The following is a 24233-nucleotide window of genomic DNA, read 5'->3' as shown; positions in this document are numbered from 1 at the left end:
CCTTCATAACATGCAGTTTTTTGAGTAAATGCCTTGAGAAACTCATACAAACAAATAAAATGATGCTACATTTAAATGTCCTTCCAGAGGAACAATTTAGGTTTAGAAGCTCTCAAAGCACAGTTCATCGCAAAAATAATAATACAAAAAGAGATCTTCCAAAAGGCTTTTGACAAGGTGTGGTATAAAGATCTTATACTCTTAAACATTTAGTTCTTGATTTTTAAATTTTCTTTGTTAAAATCAAACAAACACATATTTGAAAGGTTTCAGCAAATAATTTCTTCCCAGAAGCATTTGAAATTCTGGCAGGAGTACCACAAGGATCAGTTCTTAGTCCTGTCTTGTATACAATATTTCAGATGGTTTTAACATTGAAATCAACTTGCAATTCTACCTTGATTATTTTAAAGACATTTAGTACCCGTAGCGTGATGGTTAGTGCGTTAGACTATCATGCAAGGGGTCTTGGGTTCAATCCCTGCCTTTGACACCTTAATCTTTTCACGGGTACTGCCTCTTGCGAAGAAGTGAGTAATTCTTGTCATGAAAAGTGCTTTCTCAAATTACCCGTTCGAAATCGGCACATAAACTGTCGGTCCCTCTATCCCTGACAACATTACTCATACACAGGAATGGTTAAGAGTTGTAAGTCACTAGGCCCTGGTTCTTCATGGTCTGTTGCTTCACCTTATTTATATATTTATTTAGTAATTTACTTTGGTAAGATATCATTATTTATTTTTTATAAAGATGCTTTCATGCATTCACTACTATAATTCTGACAATCTAAGAAAGTATTTCTTGTAGCTTTTCTTTCGAATTGCTCTCATTCCAATAAACTGTGATAGTTTACAAACAAATTTTACTAATTTAGAAATGTACACTAACTCTCTGTAAATTGTGCAATATAGTTCTAAAACACAGTGTAAATAATTCCTACTTAAATAGAATAAAGAGTACAACCCATTTTTTAGTGTTTTTAAGTTAAAAGTCATAAGTCATTGACGTATGCCAAACAGTGCAAAAAAAAACATTTTAACTAAAGAAAAATACAACTTTGAGGTTTTATAATGAAATTTTATCATTGTTATGCAAAAACGGTCCCAACAAATTTTAATAAAATAGTACGTATATATTTACTCAATTCATAACACTTTTCTAAATATTTTTGGAACCTACATACACCTGCATCATGATAAATAAAATATCATTCGCTATGATTTGTATATATATGTACGCTCGAAACGATTAACTGAAGAGCTGATTTCTCTACTACACAGATTTTTTTATTACTCCCCAAAAGTCATTAAAACAATTTTCTTGCCTAACGCTTCACTTAACCTTAACCTAACCCTCTACTCAAATTTAGGTCTTCTGCTGACGCATTTTCCATTCTCTTTTATTTTGAAGAAGAAGGAGAAGAAGACTATTGCATTAAATCAAATATGATTAATTTTATAGTTTTATTATTTTACAAAACAAAAACAATTGAGAAAAAACACCATTCACCGTAAGCAAATCAATTATAAAAATATATAAACAAAAGAGTGAAGGTGCGAACTTGATTTTATTTTTTCATAGGTAAAAACAAAATCAAATTAATCTCAAATGAAAGTATTAATTCTGATGTACCTACATATGATATACATATACAAGTTTTCTAGCTATTTTTTTTTATTTCACTATTAGTTACATGTTTTTTTATATTTCTTAATTTACAACTTTTATTTTCTCTAATTTTCCTGTCGTTTTTTTTTCTTATATTTTCATTTAAATCTCATCATTAAAATGTGATTTTGTAGCTTCTCTGCTGCAATAACTTTCAATCACTTTTCATCTCTGTTTTTTTTTTTTGTATTGTATGAGCAATAACCATAGTTTTTTTTTCATTTTTTTTGCTTCTTCTCCTACTTCTCCGATGCAAAAGGTTAAAATGAAAATGAAATAAAAAAAAGAAGAAAAATCCCCTCACGACCTTTGAATTTGTGTTAATCTTTCTCTGAATCGAGCAATTAGTCGGCGAGAGAAAAGATGTATCTTACAGAAACATTAGTTTCGACCACAAAAAAAATGACAACAACGAAAAAACCATAAACAGCAATGTTTGCAATAAAACTCCCTAATTGTAATGACAATAAGATCAAAGATACGTGAAAGTCTTTTATTTTGGGTCTTGTTAACATTAAGGATTGACTAACAAGGAACAACAAACGAAAAAAATGAATTCAAATTCTCAGCTTTTAAATTTAAATTTATACAAACAAATTTGTTAATATACTTTAGCAGCTTGCGTGAAGCCTTTTTGTTTTGTTTGTGTAATGTCACGAATTGAATTCACATTTTACGATAGTTTTAGTTTAAAAAAATAAACTGCAACTTAAAAGAGTATAAATGGTATGCAATGGTTTATTGTTATAATTAACTTGATGATGGGGGAAGTGGTTGTCAAACAACGTTGTTACAATAACTATACAAGTCTTATATAGATAGAGAGATGAATGGAACCAACAATATCAAACTAGCTTCTCGTCGTCTTCTTCTTCTTATGGCATCGGACGAGGGAGCAATTAAATTTAAAATTACTACTTGTAATTTAAACTGTGCAAGTCGTTTAATGCAATTTAATGCAACTTAAGTTGGTTTGTTGGTTGTTTGGTGTTATAGTATTGGTATAACCAACTTAACGAGACTAAGGAAAAGATTGTTTTTGTTTAAAGTTGAAAGTGAAAGTAATTATAAGGAAACTTTATATACAAGTTGCTATAAGCCAACTCTAACGAACAATAGAATGCGACCGATTCGATGCGATCCAAATCCAGAAAGCTAGCGGATGTGTGTGTAAAGAGTGTTTGGTTATGGTCTTTGGTAGGTATAAAGTTATATTAAGTTTTTAAAATGAAGTGCGTAATTGTTGTAGCTTTTTCAACGGAAATAATTACATTTCAACTTTGAATTGAAATTACCACAAGGATTTGGAGTTGCATTGACTTTCGTGGCTTTTATGAGGTTCATATTATAGGTTCATCGATTTAAACCGCGGTAAAAGAAAGTGAAAACATTTAAAATTTGTAAATAGTTATTCTTTGGAACTTTCCATTGGAAGTCTTTGTAATCGACCTAATTTGTCGATTTAAACATTTTTCGACGTTTCAAGCTTCCAAGAACCTAAGTAAATAGAATTTAGAAAGACATCCTTGTGTGCATGTATTCGAAATGCCTTTTTTGTTAGCTTCTTAAGACCAATTCTCAATGGACTGCTGCTCCACCTTATTTTTTATATATAAATATTTGTTAAAGTTAACTTATTGTTTTAATATAGCTTTGTGCACTATACTAAATGTTATTTTATCAGGTGAAAGAGTGAACAAATTTTGTGCATTGGACACTTGCAAATCGAAGCAATGCTTTTATAGGTTCACTATTGCTTCTTCTAGTTCTTGTTCTTTCACCTTATTAATTGTTTTACCAAAACTACGAGTAGCTTTAATGAGGAATTGAAGCCTTTTGAATTGAAATGGTAAATTTGTAGAAATGTTTGGTATTTAAGGAATAATTACATTTTCACCCTTTCCAATGCTGGTTAAGATATTAGCACTAATAACGAATCGCCCAAGTTGTGAAATACAAAGTCTTGTTCCCTTACATAACCGAGGGCTTCTAAACTTCGCATAAGTACTACTGGCACGTCTAATTTAATGGCACCTTATTTGAGGGCGTTCGGCACTCAGGTGCCATACTTGGTATAAAGTGTTCTGTTTTAAATCTATGACTATGTCTTTTGACAAATACTCCCTCGTATATCCTGCTACTTCATCCAATATTTATGAATTTATTTTTACAACAATATTATTTCCTGGGGCTAGAATTACCCTTTGACATAGAAATTGATCGTCATGTATGTTATTTTGTACCTTGCAATAAGTTCAGAATTACTGTGTACAAGATTACAAAAATCTTCAGTTAGTGTCTCGTAGCCCTCAGCACCGGTTTTCAACCACCCTTTTTTTATTTTTAATTGTGTCTCAGCATTATTATTTATTTTTTTTGTTAAGAAGAGCCTAATGATAAGTAACCACGAAGGCAGCACCTAATAATATGCTTACAATTAGTGTACTAAAAAATGAATGCATTAAATATCTGATTATAAGTGTTACTGGCAGATTTTTTCGAATGAGCTGTGAATGAGGTATTTTCACGCGGTTAAAAGTAGCTTAAACTATTTACCAGCTGTGTAACTACTTCCACACCAAAAACCATATCATTAAATTGCTTCATTGCTCCGTGAAGAACGGACAAACAAACAAGCAAACAAACAGACTTTTCTATTGATAATATTAGTACAGGAAGTATAGGATTAGAGAAATTAAACATGATTTGAGAAATGTCAACATTTTCAATTTGAACAATCAGACCGTCTGCATACAATAAGATAGGATTTGAAGAAAACCTCCAGAATTATACACTTGTGATAGGAAAACTAAGGTTTTTAGCATCCGATCGAGAGTTTAGAAAAATCGAATTATAAAAAGTGTTTACAAAAAATAAATACCCCAAAAAACCTACAACTGACAATTGGAAAAAATTGATTTTAGATCCAAATATACATATCATGAGATTAAATGAAGACATTTACTTTAAACTCATTTTTTCGTTTTGTTTTTCCCTTCCCAGTTTTTGCGATCAAGATTTCTTTTTTCTACTTCTGCAGCTTAAGTTTTCTTTTTTCTTTTTTTTTATTTTGTTGGAATTTTTTAGGCCAGCAATGATAATTTAGGAGCCTTAATAAATCGTCACATGTAGTCGTGTATTTAAGATATGCATACAATCTTAAAAATGGATGGGATTTTCAAGAGTGCGGTGCTTAAAAATAGTAAGAATAATAATTTGAACTCATATAAGACCTTAAAAGTGAAACCACACAAGGTTTATTTTCCTCCATATTCTGGGAAGAAATTTCTTGTAAATGACATTGTTTCCTTGGGATGAACAACTCTTTTATCCGCCCTTGTATTTTATAAAAATATTAATTATTAAAAAGGCACCTTAAAAAAATTTTTACTTCTATTAAACTTTCAATTGAAATGTCTTAAGCATATTATTGAATATGAACACCAATATTCACAATGCTGTCTAACTAAACTTTCTATTTCATTTGCGGTCTTGATTTCGTATAGATTTTTTAATCCCTTAGGGCCAATTACTTTTACAGTTTTTGGGGCTACACTGAATGCCGTTTTGTCAGTGTTAAAAATTCTGAAAGAATTATCAAAGAATTTATTTCTAAGGTTTCTTCTTGTGTTGAACTTTCTCTAAGTTCTGTAAACTATTTTCGTATTCCTTCCTCTGTTATCTAAACGATGCTTTAAGGCACAATTTCAGAGGTTCGAAGATTTAAATCGAAATGGCGAAAACTGTAGTACTATTTCTTACCGGGTTTGTTGTTTTTGAAAGGTGTTTACGACCTTCATATTGCATAAAAGCACCGTTTTAAGAGATTTTGACATGTTTGTGGAAAGTCACATTTTTCTAGACTTATAACCGAATTTTCAAGTTGTGTTCTTCTTCTGAAATTTTCAACTTCTTAAAAACCTTCGTTTTCTAAGAAGCTATGAATATATTGTTTGATATCTTCATAGGTATATAATGTTATTTCTTATTACCTTCCTCAATCTACTCCTCATTGGCGTAGGTTTTCCCGATTTGGCATTCTTTTATAGTAGTCATTTTTTTAGCCTCTCTACATACAAACATTGTGTTACACAAAAACAACCCCCTTTACAATCTTTTATTAGCAAAACAATTATTTGGCATTTTAGGTATATTTTTCATCCCCTTTTAAATGCAATAAACTTTCCATACTGTATTTTTTCTATCTTCTTTTGAATTCACATTCACTGCATGTAGAAAATTTATTAAGATATCATTGAATAACGGTAAAAAGCATACTTACCTGGCGTAGGGGTTACCGTGATCATAAAGGCGGTTCCCCCGGAGTGAGGCTTGGCCATTGCACATTACGGTTGAGTTGACCTCCGCGATTATTCCTAATGCGAATAACTCGTTCGTGTAATTTTTGGTAGCCGGGGATGGCGTTCGCGCCGCCCCGACATAATAATTATTAATAAGAAATCAGTCATTACTCAAAACTGCTTTTTTGAAGACGTAGTAAAGAAATCCTAGTGGACAGTGTTTAACAAAGCCATTGGAAAGTCCATAGCCATGGATTGAATTGTTGCAGATTCTATATTTATATTTGACCAATCAAGCAGAAAAATAACGAACATCTAACAGATTCATTATTTTTCACTTAAGTTTGTTTCTTCATTAATCAAACTTAAGACTAGACGAATCTACCAAAGGTAACAAACCTACATTACATATCTATTACGCAAGAACTTCTCTCGGACCCACGTGTCTTGTCTGATGTCTTTTTTGACTCTAAATAATATAAACAAAAAAATACCACGTCGTTCTCATTCCGTCATTTAAATATCATTTCTGAGACTGAAGTCTAAAGCAGTCCTACCTCAAAATACCATCATCAACTACATACATAGGTACAACTTAATTTTTCCTTCCTCAAGCTATACATCCACTCCAAAAACTTGTCTCTACACATCTATCTAAATAAAATAATTATTCAGATTCGGAAATTCACCATACGTTAGGTTGCTATAAGTATAAAATAAACATTTCCATATCTAGCTAATGGTGTATGAAGTATGACGGACGAGCGCGGCACAAGTTACCGTCGACGGCCGGCGCCACTATCCATCGACATGAATATTTAATAAAGTCCATAGCTTTTGCATACCTTGTATGTATAATATATGTCCATTGTCCAATTCAATTCAACCCACCCGCGTGTGTTTTTGAGAGCCCGCAGGGCTTCACCACCATCATAGCACCGTTCTATACCAGCTGCCGTACTGCCGGCCGCCACATCTAATTACTCTGAAAAGGTGGCTCAAAAGACATCAACTAATTTGAAGTCAATCCAAGTAAAGGGACATTAAATCACCTCGACATCCAGAGACTTGAAAACAAGAATTCCTACTTAGCACCATGTTAGTTCTATGTCTCAATGGTCTCGACTTGGTCATGCCATCAAGCTTTACCCAGCGGGAATCTCCAAATATGGACATGGCTATAAGAAAAAAAAGTAAACGACTCCACTCGGTACAAGCCATTAGAACACGACAAGGATATTTTTCTTCAACTTCAACCAAACCATAAAGAGTGCTAGCGAGGGTTCATAAACAAGGGAAAAAACAGATCCGGTGTTAAAGTGGTATCTATTGGTATACCTACTGGGGCTGGGGGTACTGATGGTGGAGACTTTGGAGCTCCCTCTAGGGACACATGCTATAGCCACACGAAGCAGCAAGTATTTTATTTATGGCCAAAGTGTCAGTTCTAATCAAATTCAAGGATCTCTTGTTGCATTCGATCGCAGCACAAGGCTGCGGTGCGCATTACGGCCTGGAATACCACAAGATTCTTGCTCTTAGTCTTTTAGGCTATTCTAAATTGGATTTCTAGATTCTAGAAGCAAAGGTTTATTGGGGTATAGAAAAGACCACAGCACACAAAAAAAAACATCCACAAAGATGGAGAGAAATATGTATCTGGTTGCGACTTGCGAGCGATTCTAGCTTAAGACTTATAGAAATCTTAACACTTGGATCTTTCCCTGTTTCATGTAAAAAAAGGAGTTGTTGCATGCTGGCACATAGCAAGCTCATAGTACATTCCTTGCTATCCAGAGGTATTCGAAGTAAACCTTTTTGAGGGTTCCCGGTCCCGAGAAGGAGTCTTTATGCAATAGCATGGCAATGGATGAAGACGACTACGGACGCAACGACGACGAGGGGAAAAAGTATAAGGAACATCCTACACAAGTTTTTCTTTTCCCAGTTGTCAGTCTATCTGTTCTGTTTATGGAATAGTTTTGTGTAGCCCCTTGTTGCATGTATTTATGCAAAACCAGTAAGTAGAAGGCAGCTCCATACAAAGTGGATACAGCTCATACTCTACCCAAAGGCTGCGTGATGCAATAGAGTGGAGTCTTTTTGCAGTTAGTATAAAAATAAAAGGAAATTTATTTTCTGGAACAATGAAGCAGCTGACAGGGATTTTGTTGTTCTTGGAGCATAAAGACCATTTTTGTATAAATTTATAAAGATGCAGCATGCAACTACTTTTGAACAGTAGCTATGCGCTGATGTGGCTAAGGAAAAAAAGAACAGCGAAGAAGTTGTTTTGGTTAGCGTTGGTTTTAGAATTAAAAATCAGCAAAGTGCTGCTGCCTTAAACAATGTATACGAAATAGAGAAGATGTGTGATTGTAGGTACCTAACCTAGCTATACAGATGAAAAGGTTATCGCTCCTAATAAGGGCGAGAACGTGTTTAATGTAATATTGCCTCAATAGAAATATGCAAATACTCACTCATAGAAGATGGTTATGGAAGTGCTTTGGTTATTTTGAGAAGAATATCAAAAGATTGAAGAGTTCTGAGAAAATATTGACAAGCTTGAAAAATTAAGCCTACTCAATAACACCAACACAACAGTTTTGGGCTACATTTTAATATTTTTTCAAGCAACCTTCATAATTGCACCCATTTTTATCAAACTTTCAAATCCCAATAATTATAATAAAAATTTAATAAACAAGATGTTTATACTTGATGTTCAAATGGTAGACATGTGCATTCAAGAGGACACAAGCGTCCATAGGTTTTTTCTTAAAACCAACCTCTGTCTATCAACTTCTACTCTCACCTCCACGTGGTGAACATCGGGTGCCTAGTACCTCAACTGGAGATTGGGTTCCAACCCCAGTGGAAAGTTGTTGGGGGCAGCAAACGAGAGAGGTGGGGAGAGGTGTTTCCACTAAGGCACCTCTCCTTATCCAGACGGCAGCGGAGGAATTCCCGAGATGGAATCAACGGTGGCGTCTACAGTTCCAGTAAGGTTGAACTACTTAGTGAACACCTTATAGGGCTTCTTCGACTTATTCGGAGCCCAGGCCTGTAAGGAGCGGTTTTATCCGGCTCCCCATCCTTGGAGTTATACTTAGGATCTGGCCCTCCAGGTTGGAGGTTGTGCGTCGGGGTGACTTCCTGGCCACGTAATAGCTTTCAAAGTTGCGAAGCACCAACAAGCCTCGGATACGGACGGATTTACTGTTGACAACCAACGCAAACGAATAAAGGACAACGAACTTCGGATATGCACGTGGAATGTTAGGTCCCTTAACAGACCACGTGCGGCCGAAGAATTAGCGGAGGCCCTAGAACGATATAAAGCAGATATCACCGCCATCCAGGAAATACGATGGGATGGGCCGGGCAAAAAGAGGATGAAAAACTGCGATATTTACTATGGTGACTGCTACCACGAAAACCAACAGCGCTTATTTGGATGCGGATTCGTCATTGGAGCCAGACTTAGGCAAGAAGTCTTGAGCTATAGGTGCATCAATGAGCGCCTCATGACCATACGCATCAAGGCTAAATTCGGCAACATTAGCCTGATATGCGCGCACGCCCCCACAGAAGAGAAAGACGACAACACCAAAGATATGTTCTTCGAGCTCTTAGACAAAACATATGAGCAGTGCCCTAGCTACGATATTAAAATAGTCCTGGGCGATTTTAATGCCAAGCTAGGAAGGGAAGACATCTTTGGTGGAATAATCGGGAAAAACAGCCTGCACGACAACACTTCCGATAATGGATTCAGGCTCATAGATTTTGCTGCGGGGCGAAACGTCATGGTAGCCAGTACGCGTTTTCCACACCTCAACATCCACAAAGGAACTTGGACTTCTCCAGATCAATCTACCGTCAACCAGATTGACCATATTGCGATCGACGCCAGACACGCTTCCAGCATTATGGATGTACGAACTTTCCGAGGAGCTAACATCGACTCGGACCACTACCTCGTTGTAGCCAGGGTAGCACTTCGGATTTCCAGACCCAAGGCAAAACAGGGAGGTGCTGGGAGAAGATACAACGTCGAACGGCTACAATCGCCAGAGATCGCCAAATCCTTTTCCGACCGAGTGACAAGTAACCTCTCTCGAAGTTCTCTGCCGCCAACACAATGTATCGAAAACCAGTGGCAACATTGCCAAGATGCTATCAGAGAAGCCGCCTCTGATGTGCTGGGTTTCAAACAGCCACCAACAAGGAACCCCTGGTTTGAAGAGGAATGTCGGCAGGCAAATGCAGCCAAACAAGAGGCACGCAAAGCGGCGCTGCATAAAAGGACGAGAGCTGCTCGTGAGCTCTATGAGCAGAAGAGGCGAGAGGAACGCCGACTTTTCAGAAGGAAAAAGAGAGGGCATGAGAAGCGTGCGGTCGAAGATGTTGAGAGGTATAAAAGCAGGAATGAGGTTAGAAAGTTTTATGAACAGGTGAAACGAAATTCACAGGTACATAAACCTAGAACCGAAGGCTGCAAAGACGAAAGTGGAAACATCATAGTGGAACCGCAGTCAATGCTGAGGATATGGAAGGACCACTTCTGCAGACTGTATAACGGCGACGAAGAACTGAATCCCGCTGTCAGGCAGGATGACCCATTCGATATAGACGACGAAAGCCAACAATCCCGTCCTCCCGACTTAGACGAAGTAAAGATTGCCATATCTAAGTTGAAGTCTAATAAAGCCGCTGGAGCAGATGGCTTGAATGCCGAGCTCTTTAAAGCAGCTGGAGATAAGTTGGTTAGGAGCATGCACCATCTTATCTGTAAGATATGGTCGGAAGAAAACATGCCCGATGAATGGAACCTCAGTATTGTTTGCCCGATCCTGAAAAAAGGAGACCCTCTAAACTGCACCAACTATAGAGGAATAAGTTTACTTAACATCGCCTATAAAATCTTCTCTGCCATAATATGTGAACGTCTAAAGCCCATCGTCAACAACCTGATAGGTCCTTATCAGTGTGGTTTTAGACCAGGAAAGTCCACAGTTGATCAAATATTCACATTACGGCAGATCCTGGAAAAAACTCAAGAGCACCAAATCGACACCCACCATCTTTTCATCGATTTCAAGGCCGCATATGACAGCATCTACAGGGACGAGCTGTATAGAGCCATGTCTAGTTTTGGCATTCCTGCCAAACTCGTCCGTTTGTGCAGGATGACCATGGAGAATTCACGCTGCTCCATAAAGGTTGGAAACAACTTAACAGAACCTTTTGATGTCAAAAAAGGTTTTAGACAAGGTGATGCGCTGTCATGCGATTTTTTTAACATCGTGCTTGAAAGAATAGTGCAGAGCTCACACGTCAACACTAGAGGCACTATCTTTCAAAAGTCTGTCCAATTACTGGCATATGCTGATGACATTGACATAATCGGAAGAACTCAGCGTGATGTCAATGGGGCTTTTGTGAGTATTGAGGCAGAGGCGGCAAAAATGGGTTTAACGGTTAATGAGGGCAAAACAAAGTACATGCTGTCGTCTAGAAAGGACATACAACACCGACGTTTTGGACAAAACGTCACAATCGACAGACGTACCTTTGAGGTAGTCAAGGACTTCGTCTACCTAGGCTCCGCTGTAAACGCAGAAAACAACACCAGCGCTGAGATCAAACGCAGAATAACTCTTGCTAACCGCTGTTTCTTTGGACTAAGAAAGCAATTGAGTAGTAATGTCCTCTCTCGAGGGACCAAAGTGTTGCTATATAAGACCCTTATCATCCCCGTCCTGCTATACGGTGCAGAAGCATGGACCATGACAAAAGCGGATGAAAGCACCTTGGGTCGCTTCGAGAGAAAAGTTCTTCGTGTGATCTACGGTCCCGTATGCATCGAAGGGGAGTGGAGGAGAAGATGGAACGACGAACTGTACGGGCTGTACAGCGACGTAGACTTAGCAAGAAGAGTAAAAGTCCAACGACTAAGATGGCTGGGTCACGTAGAGCGCATGGAAACCAATGCTCCGGCCCGGAAAGTCTTCGAATCCGCACCCACAGGACAGCGCAGTAGAGGAAGGCCGCGGATCAGGTGGCGCGCACAAGTGGAAGGTGACCTCACCCAACTTGGAGCGCGAAACTGGAGACATCTAGCTAGGGACCGAGCTAGATGGAGAAGTTTGTTGGGTGAGGCCCTAGTTCACACAGGACTGTAGCGCCACCTTAAGTAAGTAAGTAAGTTATACTTGAAGATGAGACAATTCCAAATAGCTTGCGAACTTCATACAATTCTGTGATCTTTAAAAAGGGAGATCCTAACCCACCGGAAAAATATAGGGGAACCTCTGTTCTCAGCTCTCTGTGGAAAATTATTACTCAATTACTGTACCTAAGGCTTGTTTTCTGGGTTGAAAGGAATAATAAAATAAGTTGTTTCCAAGCTGGGTTCAGAGCAAATGTCTCTACAATAGACTAAATTTGTCCTTTCCCTTCAAATTTCAAACCAATAAATTTGTATAAAAGGTTTAATGTTTCCGTCTTCGTTTGTAAGTAATAATTTCATTGCAATAAAGAGTAAAGGTTGTAGAAAATCAGTCATGAAGATCGCCATGTGTTTTTACAAATGGCAAACATGTATGAAAGCATGATGGTGCTCATGTCTGATGTTCTCCTGACGTACCCCTTAAATAATGTAATATGTCGAAAACTCTTGACAGAGAAACGCGTGGCCGGTTCTCCTAGTTTTTTACATATACAATTTTTTAGTTTTGGTTTAAAAATATTTATAGTATGTAGTTATTTAGAGCTTATCAATATACAAAAATATGTACGTTATACATTTAAATTTCGTAACAAAATATTATTTTTTGTCAATTCAAATATAAGAACAATATCAGGTTTGATCTTCAAATATTATTGAGACAGTATAAGAACTTGTGCAGAAATTTGAAAGCGGATCTTTTTTTGTCGAGAAAACTTAAGAAGTAAATAACGGTTGTATAGGGGGTACCCTTCTGGAGCAATAAAGAAACATTTTTTTTTGAAAGAAGTCAAATTAAGCAAAGACGATCTATTGAGCCGTTTTTGGAAAGTTAGAAGTTTCGATTTGTATGTTGACTACTTTTATTTTTGATCTAAAAAAAAAAACTTTTTAAAAAAAGCCTAACGGTAATCGGCTAAAAACCTTAATTTCCAAGATTGAACTTAGGTTAGGTTAGCTTAAAGTGGCTGTTGGTTGGGAAGTCCACCACACTTAGACCAAAGTGTGCAGATACTAAACCGTTCAATTGAATTCAATATTTAAGTTGAATAAACAAGCTCTTAAATTCTTCCGCACGAAAAGAAAATAAAAACAAATATTGTAAAATTGATAATTTATGAAAAAATATTGTTAAAATATTTGATTTGACAAAATGTAATGCTTTCGTATAATTTTGACAATAGCTACCATTTCTTTTTGGTTATTATTTTCAAAAGGTATTTGGGTCTCTTTTGTAAATTTTGTTGGTTTAACAACTTTGTTTTTATTGAAATATTTAAACTCATTATTAAGTTCATTATTACCTAGTACCCGTGGCATGATGGTTAGTGCGTTGGACTGTCATGCCAGAGGTCTTGGGTTCGATCGCTGCCTGTGCCATCTAAAGTCTTTTCACGGGGACTGCATCTTGCGAGGAATTGACAAATTCTCCAAGAGTAGCTCTTGTCATGAAAAAAGTGCTTTCTCAAATTAGCCGTTCGGATTCGGCATATAAACTGTAGGTACCCTCCATTCCGTGCAACATTACTCGCACACAGGAATGGTTGAGAGTTGTAAGCAACCCAATTTATTTATTTATTTATATTTATTATGTTCCAATATATTTTTGCTGTGATAAAGTATTCCTAAAGAAAAAATGAATAATATTAAAATATTAACATTCACAATAAATACACTTCTATAGTACGCATGCCCTAATATAGCAGTTGTTCTTTCATGAAAGCAAGTGATATATTGACCTCTCTTAGGCGCAGGTCACCTATAGCGTTGCCACTCCATAGTATTATGTGAACATAACATACATAATTTTAACTGCAGTAGACAATATTAAATTAGTAATAATTTATACAATTTGGCAACGCTGCTAATTTAACTGTAAATATGTTTTCCGTTATATTTATTTTTATTTTGATATAATTCACAGTAGGTTTAAGTTAAAATATTAATAGATATCTGTGAATAAGGGTTGCAAAATTACTCTGGCTTCTCTTCAATGTCGAATAAATCTTTCGCCTTTTACTAAAGATTTCCGTGGAGAGGGGCACCCTAATGAGTCTAAATTGAATTTTTGAGATGCTCTGCGAAAGCGGGGCAAATAATAATTAACTAATCATTAGGAGCAATTAATTTTTGTGGTAGAGTGTAGGAGAAGGATATATTTGTATAATATTGCGTTCACGAGAACTAAGACATTACTGCCTTGCCTAACAACAAGTAACAGCCTTGTTGCTGTCACAGTGTAATTGTCGTGTTATCTAAATATAAGGGCATATAAACAAAATTAACAGATGGGTAATCCATTCAATACCTAGTAAAGCACTCTGGAAATAGGCATACTAATTACTAAGCTAATGTTGTGAATTCGGTACAATTTAATTTTCTCAATAGGTAAGGAATCATTTTTGACATTTTAAGTACAATTTTCATTTCGTTGTTTGTACAAAATGGATTTATTCCTACAATACCTACATTTGCTCTTATATTCATCACCTATTAAATATTGAAAACATTCTTCCCACTTGCACTAAGTGCGCTGTTAGTTATATTTCAATATTGGATCATGTGTCTTCACACTTCCAAGTAATACTTTGAAAATAAAATAAAAAGCTTAAATTTTTGCAAGATATTAGAAGAATATTGAATTTCTATCAAATTTTGTATCTATCCACTTGAAGCCCAGAGTTGAAAGATCAAGTTAACTCTATCGTTTAATTTGTACACAGCTAATATCTTTTCTACGTTATGACCGTTACAAGTCTTAGAGTTAGTATTTAAATCGGAATCAACTCATTTCTTCATACGAGTACCAAAGGCCCAACTATAATAGGCTTAACCGAGCTTCAGCCAGCTTAAGGGAACTAACCAATACGCAGCCTTATATGTCACTAACCATAATAGACGTTCTGCTCAGTTTTGGTAAATTTCGCTAACTTTCGCGCAATTACACAAGAGCCATTTAAATGGCTCGAGCTTAAGCAAATGTGAAATTTGCTTAAGTTACTTGAATCCATTATGGTTACTTTTTGTTTTGACGATAACTTCTGATAACTTTTCGTTCGGTTTTGACATTAGCTTATTTTCGGTTAAGTCTATTATAGGTGGGCCTTAAGCCCTTACCCTATCAATATTTATAAATTTTGCGAATAAAAAACGTGAAACATAATCGTCTTCAAAAAGAAAAGAAGTTAAGGTAAGACTTGGAAACTATTAATTACCTTATACCATTAACGATGGTACCAGTTATATTTAATTGTCATTGAAATTGAGTATTGGAAATTTCCATTTTTTATGAATGAATTAAGTCTTTGTATTATGTTATCTAGTTTTTAATCGAATGATTTGAAAGACTGTCAATATTTGAAGAAAATGGTTGGTACCCGAAAGTGAAAGTCTAGATTTTGGATATCCTTGACATACAAAGTATAGTAGTCGCCGATTTTCAAAATCAAAAAAGGCTGTTAAGTTTAAGAGCGAATCTGACTCGAATGGCCCACATACTGTTAACGGTTAAAACGACCGTAACTTGCTCTATTTCGGATGGACCCATATACAATTTTTAGAGGATATTTTTGATTTGCCATATTTTTGCGAATTCGTCGAAAACGAAACATTTTTTTTAGAAAATTGTGACTTTGTGAAATTATCCATTTAAAAAAAACTATTTTTTAGCGTTTTGTATGATCAAAAACGATGATTTTTATTAATTGTGAGGCTTCTGGCATACTTCTTAGATGTTAGGCAAAACATCCTCAAGTCAAAAATAGCATTTTTAAGCCGCTTTTGAACGGCTAATTTGATAAATCACTTTTCATGACAAGAATTACTCTTGGAGAATTTGTCAATTCCTTGCAAAAGGCAGTACCCGTGAAAAAACTTTAGATGGCATAGACAGGGATCGAAGCCAAGACCTCTGGCATGACAGTCCAACGCACTAACCATCATGTGAGGGGTACTACAACATCATGGAGTTACTGTGACCATTTTCTCACTTAAGTCCTTTTTGACTAACGTCAAAGATTTATAGACGTTGAAAATAACGTCAACTAGTATTCCATTTAACGGTTTCTATGATACATAACTTTTTTCTTCATCAAGTGGGGCCATTTTCCGGAAAATTTTTAATCTCCAAACGTTCCAATAAAATTTTCATAATCGCTGTCTCTTTGCAGAATAGTCGATCAATATTAACCACGTAATTCGGCTGAACTTTGATTGGACTCCTGTATAGTCCTGTACAAAATTATAGAGCCATGTTTCATCGACTGTCACATAATTCAAGTTTATTACAACATAGACAAATTTTCAGAAAATGATCAATTCGTTGTTGCACAAGGTTGATTGTGAGCACTTTGAAAAGAGCTTTTGCATACTCAAATATTCATTTATGATATCTCAAGCTCCATCACTGTGCTTTGATACCTGTTTAGTTTCAGCTAAGTTTTAAGACCTTTTTGATGTTTTTTGTCGGTAGCAGCCCCTTTTTGAATTGTATAAAATTAGCAAAACACTTCTCAAGAGTTCGTTTTTCTGGTGCAGCAAGTCTGAATAATGTGTATCAAGTCAATTTTTGTTTTAATCAAACAAAAGCTCCTTCATTCAAAAACTTATACTTAGTCCTACAGTTTCAAATGTACACATGCATCTTTTGAAGGTTAAGGGTAGTAGCTTAAAACCAAATCTATTTGATATTCGTAGCGCCATCTATGTCACAATCAACAATCTTCTCAAATCAAATTCAATTATAATTTTCATTAAAACATTTTCCTCTAACAATAGGTACCTACTTATGGACTTCTCAAGTTCGTATTTCCCATCACCCAAACCTTAACGTCCAATATAGCTTTTGTTTAATGTTACATTCAAAAAATCTAATTGATTTCATTATTTTTAATACCTTCCTATATATAGTTGTTTGGTAGGTACCTACAAGGTTGAGGTCAAGACCCTGATTTCTATCTTGATTTCGATGATAAAAATCGTCTCTCTCATTGTCATGATTCAAAACAAGTACAAAAGAACAAAACAAAAAAAGAAAGAAAAATTATACTTAAAAAAAAATAAAGTCTACTTCCTTAAGCTATATACATAATATAGTTCTATACTATAACCAACTAAACAATAGCTTATAGGTAGGTATACCTAGTTTCTCTCTTGGCATATAACCTAGATAATACCCTACAGCAACGACGATATCAATTTGTAAACTCTTACCACCCACTTAAATCCCACACCTCAACACTTCCTTTCAATAGGTTTTTTTTCTCTTCTCCTTCTTCTTTAGGTCTTGAGTTAAGATCAAATTAAAAGTAGTAATATCGCCTGCAACAACAACAACCACAAAAATTGAAGACAAAAATTAAACCTTTTACCACCCACTCCATATACGAGTAGGTACCTACCTATATACCCACTAATTTGAAATCATAGCCGTCGTACCCAACGCCACAATGAATAAAGTGAAAACATCACGATTACCCAAAACGGGTCTTGAACACCCTCATAAAAAATAAGTTCCATTGCGCCTTATTTCAAACTTAACAAAAAGGAAAACACACCGACAATTTGTGATCGTAGGAAAAGATGAAATGCTTCTCCGTCTCTGGAACACAGTAGAAGAATTACTGCCATCTAGTGAAACCGTTAAATCGCGTCTAATGGGACCTCTTGGATCTTTATGATCTAAAAACAAAATAAAAAGCAAAAAAACTTTCTTTGAATTTAGCGCATGCTCTATAACTCATGTCTATAAGTTCAAGCTTCAGAAGAAGTTGGAGTACCTATAGAGCTAGAGAGCCTGTATCCAGCTGAACGTACTTTGCTTTGTAAAGTGAAGTGTTGGGTGTTGTCGTTTGCCATGAGCACACATGAGTAACTAACTGCCATTAGGCCACTAATTTCCGACATCTAAAAAACGTTTTGGCTTTTATTTGGTTGGATGGCTTTGATGGTAGCTCTAAATTTATCCATAAGCTGCCTGACTGGCTGACTCTATACATACATAGATCATGCCTAATGGACCGTTTTAAAAAATAGAGACTTTTGTTGTTAAGCTATAAACTATTTTGCTTTCTTTCAATTTTGTTTGTGTTATTTTGTTACATGTTTATCCTCCATAAGAAGCAATTTAGGCCACTTTTGGAGAGTGCATTTTACTGTGACTCTTTGTGTGACTCTATGGTCATTTTGGACAGATTAACCTAGTTTGGCAGTCTTGAGGGTTTTGTTTTGTATATTTTCATCATCTAAGGAATTTTTGTGTATAGTCATTTATCTTTTGTGAAGATAGTCGGGGGTCTATACTTTACTTACACAGAAAATGTAATTAGCTTTTATATATGGGATTAAGACTGTTGGAAAATAACACTCTTAAGCCTCTGACTCACTACGTATATGTTTATTCAGAAGTTCAGTCTTGATGGTCGAATTGATTGATTAACGTCGCTATTATAATATGCAGTCTATGAACAATTAGCTATAAAATTTTTGATTTATTTGCCAAGTATTTTGATGGATGACTTTATTTTTGGTAGACAATGAAAATCTGCAATAATAATAAAATTGGTGTTGGTCGGAGGATGGTGGTTATAAGCGGAATTCATGCAGATCATTAAGAGATTTATTATTTGTTTGTTATATGTATGTATATACATATATTGGTTTTGAAGTAATACTTTAACATTTTTTGTCTTGGAAAATAAGCTATAGAAATGAACGACTTACAATTTTATTGAAAGTCAGACAAGATTGAGTGATTACGATGGAGAAAGAGATTATGTAAAGTTATGAATTAAGGCATACTGCACACAGAGTATCTTTAGTAATCAACAAAATACAATCAGCTGTTTATATATTTTTAACAAATCAAAATTACGTTTTTTGAGTTTGAGGTTTCTGAGTTGAGTAAAGTCCTGTGATGAGTTCTTGAGGGGGATTTTTCTTTAAGTGCCAAGTTGCATAGAACCATAAAAGGTTCCAATTTAGCATCGAATAATCATCCTTAAGCGAAATTGTCTGCTATTTCTTAATTGTTTGAATCCCTTTTCTGTGACATCATGATCATCATCAGGTCCTCTAACCCCGTACGGGGCATAGGGCGTCAACAAAACTTCTCCATCCTTTCACGATTTGGGAGTTAGCTTCTGATAGCACTGTTGATTTCCATGTTGTTCTTGGTCTTCCAAACCGCCGTGACCCCTGAGGATTCCATTCAAAGGACTGCTTCGCAATATCATCGTTTGGTTTCCTCAGCGTGTGACCAATGAAGGATGTGAAGTCTGCGATTTTCTCTAGATAGTGGCCGAGGCTTTTACATGTTTCACAAGCATATAATAGCACGGATTTTACATTGGATTCCAAAAATCTCAGTTTAGAGCGTAAGGAGACTTGACTGGATTTCCAAATTTGGGACAGAGAACGCAACGCGAGCTTTATTTGTTTTGATTTTTACTTCCAGATCCGTACCACCATTTGCTGATACTTTCGAGGTAATTAAATTGTTCGACCTCTTCAACAGGCAGAATAATTCGTTGTGTTGGGGGGCCTGTTAGCATTATTTTTGTCTTTTTGCTATTTATTTTAAGACCGCATGATTATCCTTTCATCCGTAAAGTTTGACACATCTCGTTCAGCCCACTGATGTTATTTGCCATGAGACATATATCGTCGGCATAGTGTAAATGGCTTAACCTTTCAAACGTTCTCCATTGAATACCTTGCCCTTCAGTTGTACGATAAAACATTATGCAACACGAAACACCTTGCATTGTTGTAGAACTCCTTTATAAGGGCAACAATTATTGACCGAATTCCTCTCGCAAGAAGTGATTTCCATATACATTCTCGGTTAACTCGGTCAAAGGCCTTCTCAAAATCTACAAGCATGAGGTTTAGCGGTGTTTCTGCAGACTGCTTAAGAACAATACGTAAGGTGTTGATATGGTCAACGCACGACCGACCGTTGTGGAAGCCAGCCTGATTCCTCTTGAATGTAGTCTCAATTCTAGCCTTTATCCGTTCGAGGATTAAAGTTGGCATTAGCTTTGGGACAAAAACGGACAAAATGATAATACCACACTAATTGTTGCAGTTCTTGAGATCACCTTTTTTTGGCACCTTAACAATCACTCTGTCCTTCCATTCCCTGGGATAGGTTTCGTTTTCCCATACAGTTTGTATAAGCGGATGCAAGATACTAGCTGCTGTGGAGGGATCAGCTTTCAGGAATTCCGCTGGTACTCCGTCAAACCCTGCTGTTTTGTTGTTTTTGAGGAGAATAATCGCTGTTTCAATTTTCGCTACTGAAGGGGGTTCAATGTCAATACCCCTGCAGGATTTGCGCATCTCGTTAAGTTGGGGCACTTCAGCACTCTGTTCAACGGGGTCCTCATTTAAAAGGGCACAAAAGTGATCCTTCCACCTGCAAAGTTTATCTTCAATTATTGATACCTATAGTGTCCCATCCACATCCATAACAGGACGATTGTTGTTGCTTTTTTTCCCGACAACTTCTTTGGCTGTTTGGTACAATGCTGTGATATCTCCTCTTCTTGCAGCGTTTTCAGCATTATCAGCAAGTCCATCTATCCTCACCCTCCTGTCACGTCTCACACAACGATAGACCATCTTGTGTGCAATCTAATATTCGTTTCGAAATTCAGCCTTTCGTTTAGCGTCTGTCTCGGCGTTTATTTGCAGCTTCAACGATTTACTAAGCTCAATTTTTTCCCAGGTGTCTTGGGATATCCAAGAGTCACTAACTCTCATACGCCTAGGTACAGTCTTGGAACCAGCCTCCATAAAAACACTTTTAATTTTACCCAACAACATCAATATCTGAGTCAACACTTACATTTAATGACGAAGCTCTATAGTTAAGGGTGTTGATATAGCTACGACTTATGTAGGGATCACTTAAAGCATTCGTATTAAATTTTGGATTTCTTGATGCATTCTAAGACAGTGTTTGCAAGTTTAAAAAAAATTATCATCTATTTTCTTGAGAGTGTCAATTGAAGATAACTGAAAGTTGTTGGCGGTAAAATTTTTTTAGACTTCTAGCTAAGTTATCATTATCATAAGTAAATTTTACTGGACGGCCATAAGATTTCAGTTTTGTAGTAAAGAAATTCCAAAAGCTTTTGGGGTCAAAAACTTTCCATATTTATAACATATTCAGCATGTCAATAATTGGAGAGAGATTTGAACTCTTCAAAGAGGGTAACATATATACTTTACGATTTTCAAGGGTATGCTTTTTACGAGATATGTCCAAGCCTTGTTTGTCTTGTTTTGAAGCATTTTAAGCTTTTCGTATACCATGGATGATAAAGGCTGAAATATTTATGTATTTTATGAGGAGAGGAATCCTTTTATAGAGGTTTCTAATATTTAGTAAAAGTATAAAACAACATTTAAAACTACTGTATTCTCAATACCACCAGCAGTTCAGAAAGCTGCTGAAAATTAGCTTTTCGAAAATAACAACATTATGATCAGTTTTTCGAATTATTATTTTAAAGTTTATCATTGTTCAAGTCAAGAAAAAATTCAAATGGCGAATAGTATTTATCTATATTCGATAGAGCAGACTTTGATTCAACTACTGCTGTACTCATAGCGTTAAATGATAGAAACTGAATTAAGTTGTCAATTTGAATCAGATTTCATGAAACTAACATTATGTAGGTCTGTGGAGATATTTTCCGCTACTATTTATATATTCAAATAAACTAATATGAAAGCTACCACTTCTAGACAAGCTTAAACAAAATTTAAGTTCATATAAATGCAAACATATTCTTGACCAAATTGTGCCCAAATGTTTCGAATACAATCCAACAGCTGAGAACAGGCATGTGAACTTTTTCGTACGACTCGCAGTGTTAATTTTAATAAAATTATTATTTAGTGTTATTCAAAACAAATTGTTGCCTAAATCAAGCAATTAAGCCTGCATCCGAATGCGAATAAAAACAAGTTTGCATTACAGCTCTTTTGTTTGTTCTTGAATTCTACAAAACTTCTCTAAGTTTCTTTAAAACCAAAATAACTATTTTTGCGAAGAATATTATAATCAATTATATATGAATTGATATAAATGTACTTTTAATTTAAAATCTGCGTGTTTGCTTTTTTGCACAACAAAATACTTTTAAATTAAATCTTAATTCACTTTACTCGTAAATACTAACTTAAGTGCACGAGTACGCATATACAAGTTTCCTATTTTGTTTTTGTTTAGAGGTCAAGATCAGAAGATTGTGATTGTGAGCGCAACAATTTGCGTGATCAGTATTTAATGATTTTCCCCTTCAAATATAATCAAATCATTATCAACAAAAGAAAATAAAAATATCAAACACAAACAAAAAGAGGCTAATAACGAAAAATGATTATGATCACAAATAAATGTGTATTGAAGGTTCATGTACTGCACTTTTATATCCAGTCTAATCTCAAAAAGATGCAACAACAACTTCTGAAAATATCTCCTACTCTAACTGCGCTGCGATGTGTCTAAAGCAAGTACAGGGTACCTTACTTACAGATAGCTTAGCGATATGCAATCAGATGCAATATAAAAAATATAAAGAGATATAAGAATTTAAATTAAATGATTGAACAACAATGGTGGCTACCTGGTAATTTATAATCATCATATCTTTTTTCTACTACCTATGTGCGCTCTTCTCGTGGTGGTGAAGTAGTGGTTTTTCTTACCATCATTGGCATGAGTCGCTTAGCAATACAATGGCTTAACAGAAGCGCACGTCCACGCCATCGTCGGTCGAAGCTAATCGCATGCATCGCATCAAAAACTATGAAACAATAACACACACAAACCATAGCCATTTAGACGGCCGCCGGCAGCCGCCGCCACTACGTCAGTCTGATGGTCACCGAGCACATGCCGCCGCAGAGCGCTTACTTTATCATCCAGCAGCAGCGCCAGCGGTCGGCTAAAGAATCGAAAAGAGATAATTTTTCCTATAAGCAATAAGCACATGCGCTCAGTGTACTTAAACATTTTTTAGTTTCATAAAATTTTATTATTTTCGATAAAAATCTACAAAAAAGAAAACTATTATAGAGCTCTGGAAAGGCTTCAAAGAATCCATAGACACTCAAAGACTCATATACAAAAGATTCCGTTCTCCTCTGCCTGATTTATTTTTTTCTGTATTAACTTTAAGTTTTCTTATTTGTTTTTAAGGCTGCCGGGATGCATTTTTGTTGTTGTTATTATTATTATTGTGCCTAACCTAGCCTAGACCGATATGCACCCATCGAGATAATTGGTTAGATTGCAATGATGATGATGATGGGGATTTTGCTGCCGTGCCGCCAATATGCGCTGCCGATGCCACTGACTGCTCCCGGCCGGCCGGGCCGGTGCAATAAGCGAGTTTGGTGGTGGCAGCCGGCTAGTTTGATGGCGATTTTGAATCACGTGGATTATGTTTGTTTTTTTGTTTTAAAACTTTTTTTGAATACTTATAGACTGATTGGGAGATTGGTATTTTGGTATTTGTTTCTTTTTTTTTGTTTAAAGTCAAAGCAATTGCAATGACCAATTGAGGCGGTCGTTTGGTCGGTCTTACATATATTCGTGATGAAAATTGGTTGTTTAATTGAGATGAAAAACAGAAGTGGTAATGTAGGTAGGTTTGTATTCAGCCCGTGATTAGAGTGTCATTAAGCAATTGTCACGGTTTGATCTTTTGGCTGGCTTTAAAGGGTGACAAAAATATTTGACTAGAGATTCAAATGGAATTGAAAATGTCAGCACGTACAGCGATGACAACAACTAACAGAGAAACATACAATCGTCGAATACTGCTTAAAATATGATTTAACATTTTTTGTCTGTATTTGGTAATTTCCTAATCAAAGATTTATTCAAAAGTCATAAAGCTACAAGTTGCTTGTATATACTTATTGCAGAAGACATTATTGACCTTTTACGCCATTTTGCTGGTCATTAGATTTTAATTAAAGGTCCATTGTGTCTTTCATCAACTATATAC

At 35.8% G+C, this 24233-nt stretch overlaps 1 protein-coding gene and 2 non-coding genes across 4 annotated transcripts in view; all 3 read left to right on the top strand.

Moving 5' to 3' along the window:
* LOC129942272 (serine-rich adhesin for platelets) overlaps window positions 1-24233 on the top strand; it is a 123910-nt gene that overhangs the window by 36298 nt on the left and 63379 nt on the right. The window lies entirely within an intron of this gene.
* Window positions 5946-6110, top strand: LOC129943594 (U1 spliceosomal RNA). Its single transcript, XR_008781319.1, has one exon. It is a non-coding gene; the product is annotated as a U1 spliceosomal RNA (small nuclear RNA).
* On the top strand, window positions 14182-14300 carry LOC129943613 (U5 spliceosomal RNA). Its single transcript, XR_008781325.1, has one exon. It is a non-coding gene; the product is annotated as a U5 spliceosomal RNA (small nuclear RNA).

The sequence above is a fragment of the Eupeodes corollae genome, chromosome 1, assembly GCF_945859685.1.
Source record: "Eupeodes corollae chromosome 1, idEupCoro1.1, whole genome shotgun sequence".
Lineage (NCBI taxonomy): Eukaryota > Metazoa > Arthropoda > Insecta > Diptera > Syrphidae > Eupeodes > Eupeodes corollae.
The sequence above is the reverse complement of the archived record's forward strand: the minus strand, read 5'-3'. Positions and strand labels throughout refer to the sequence as shown.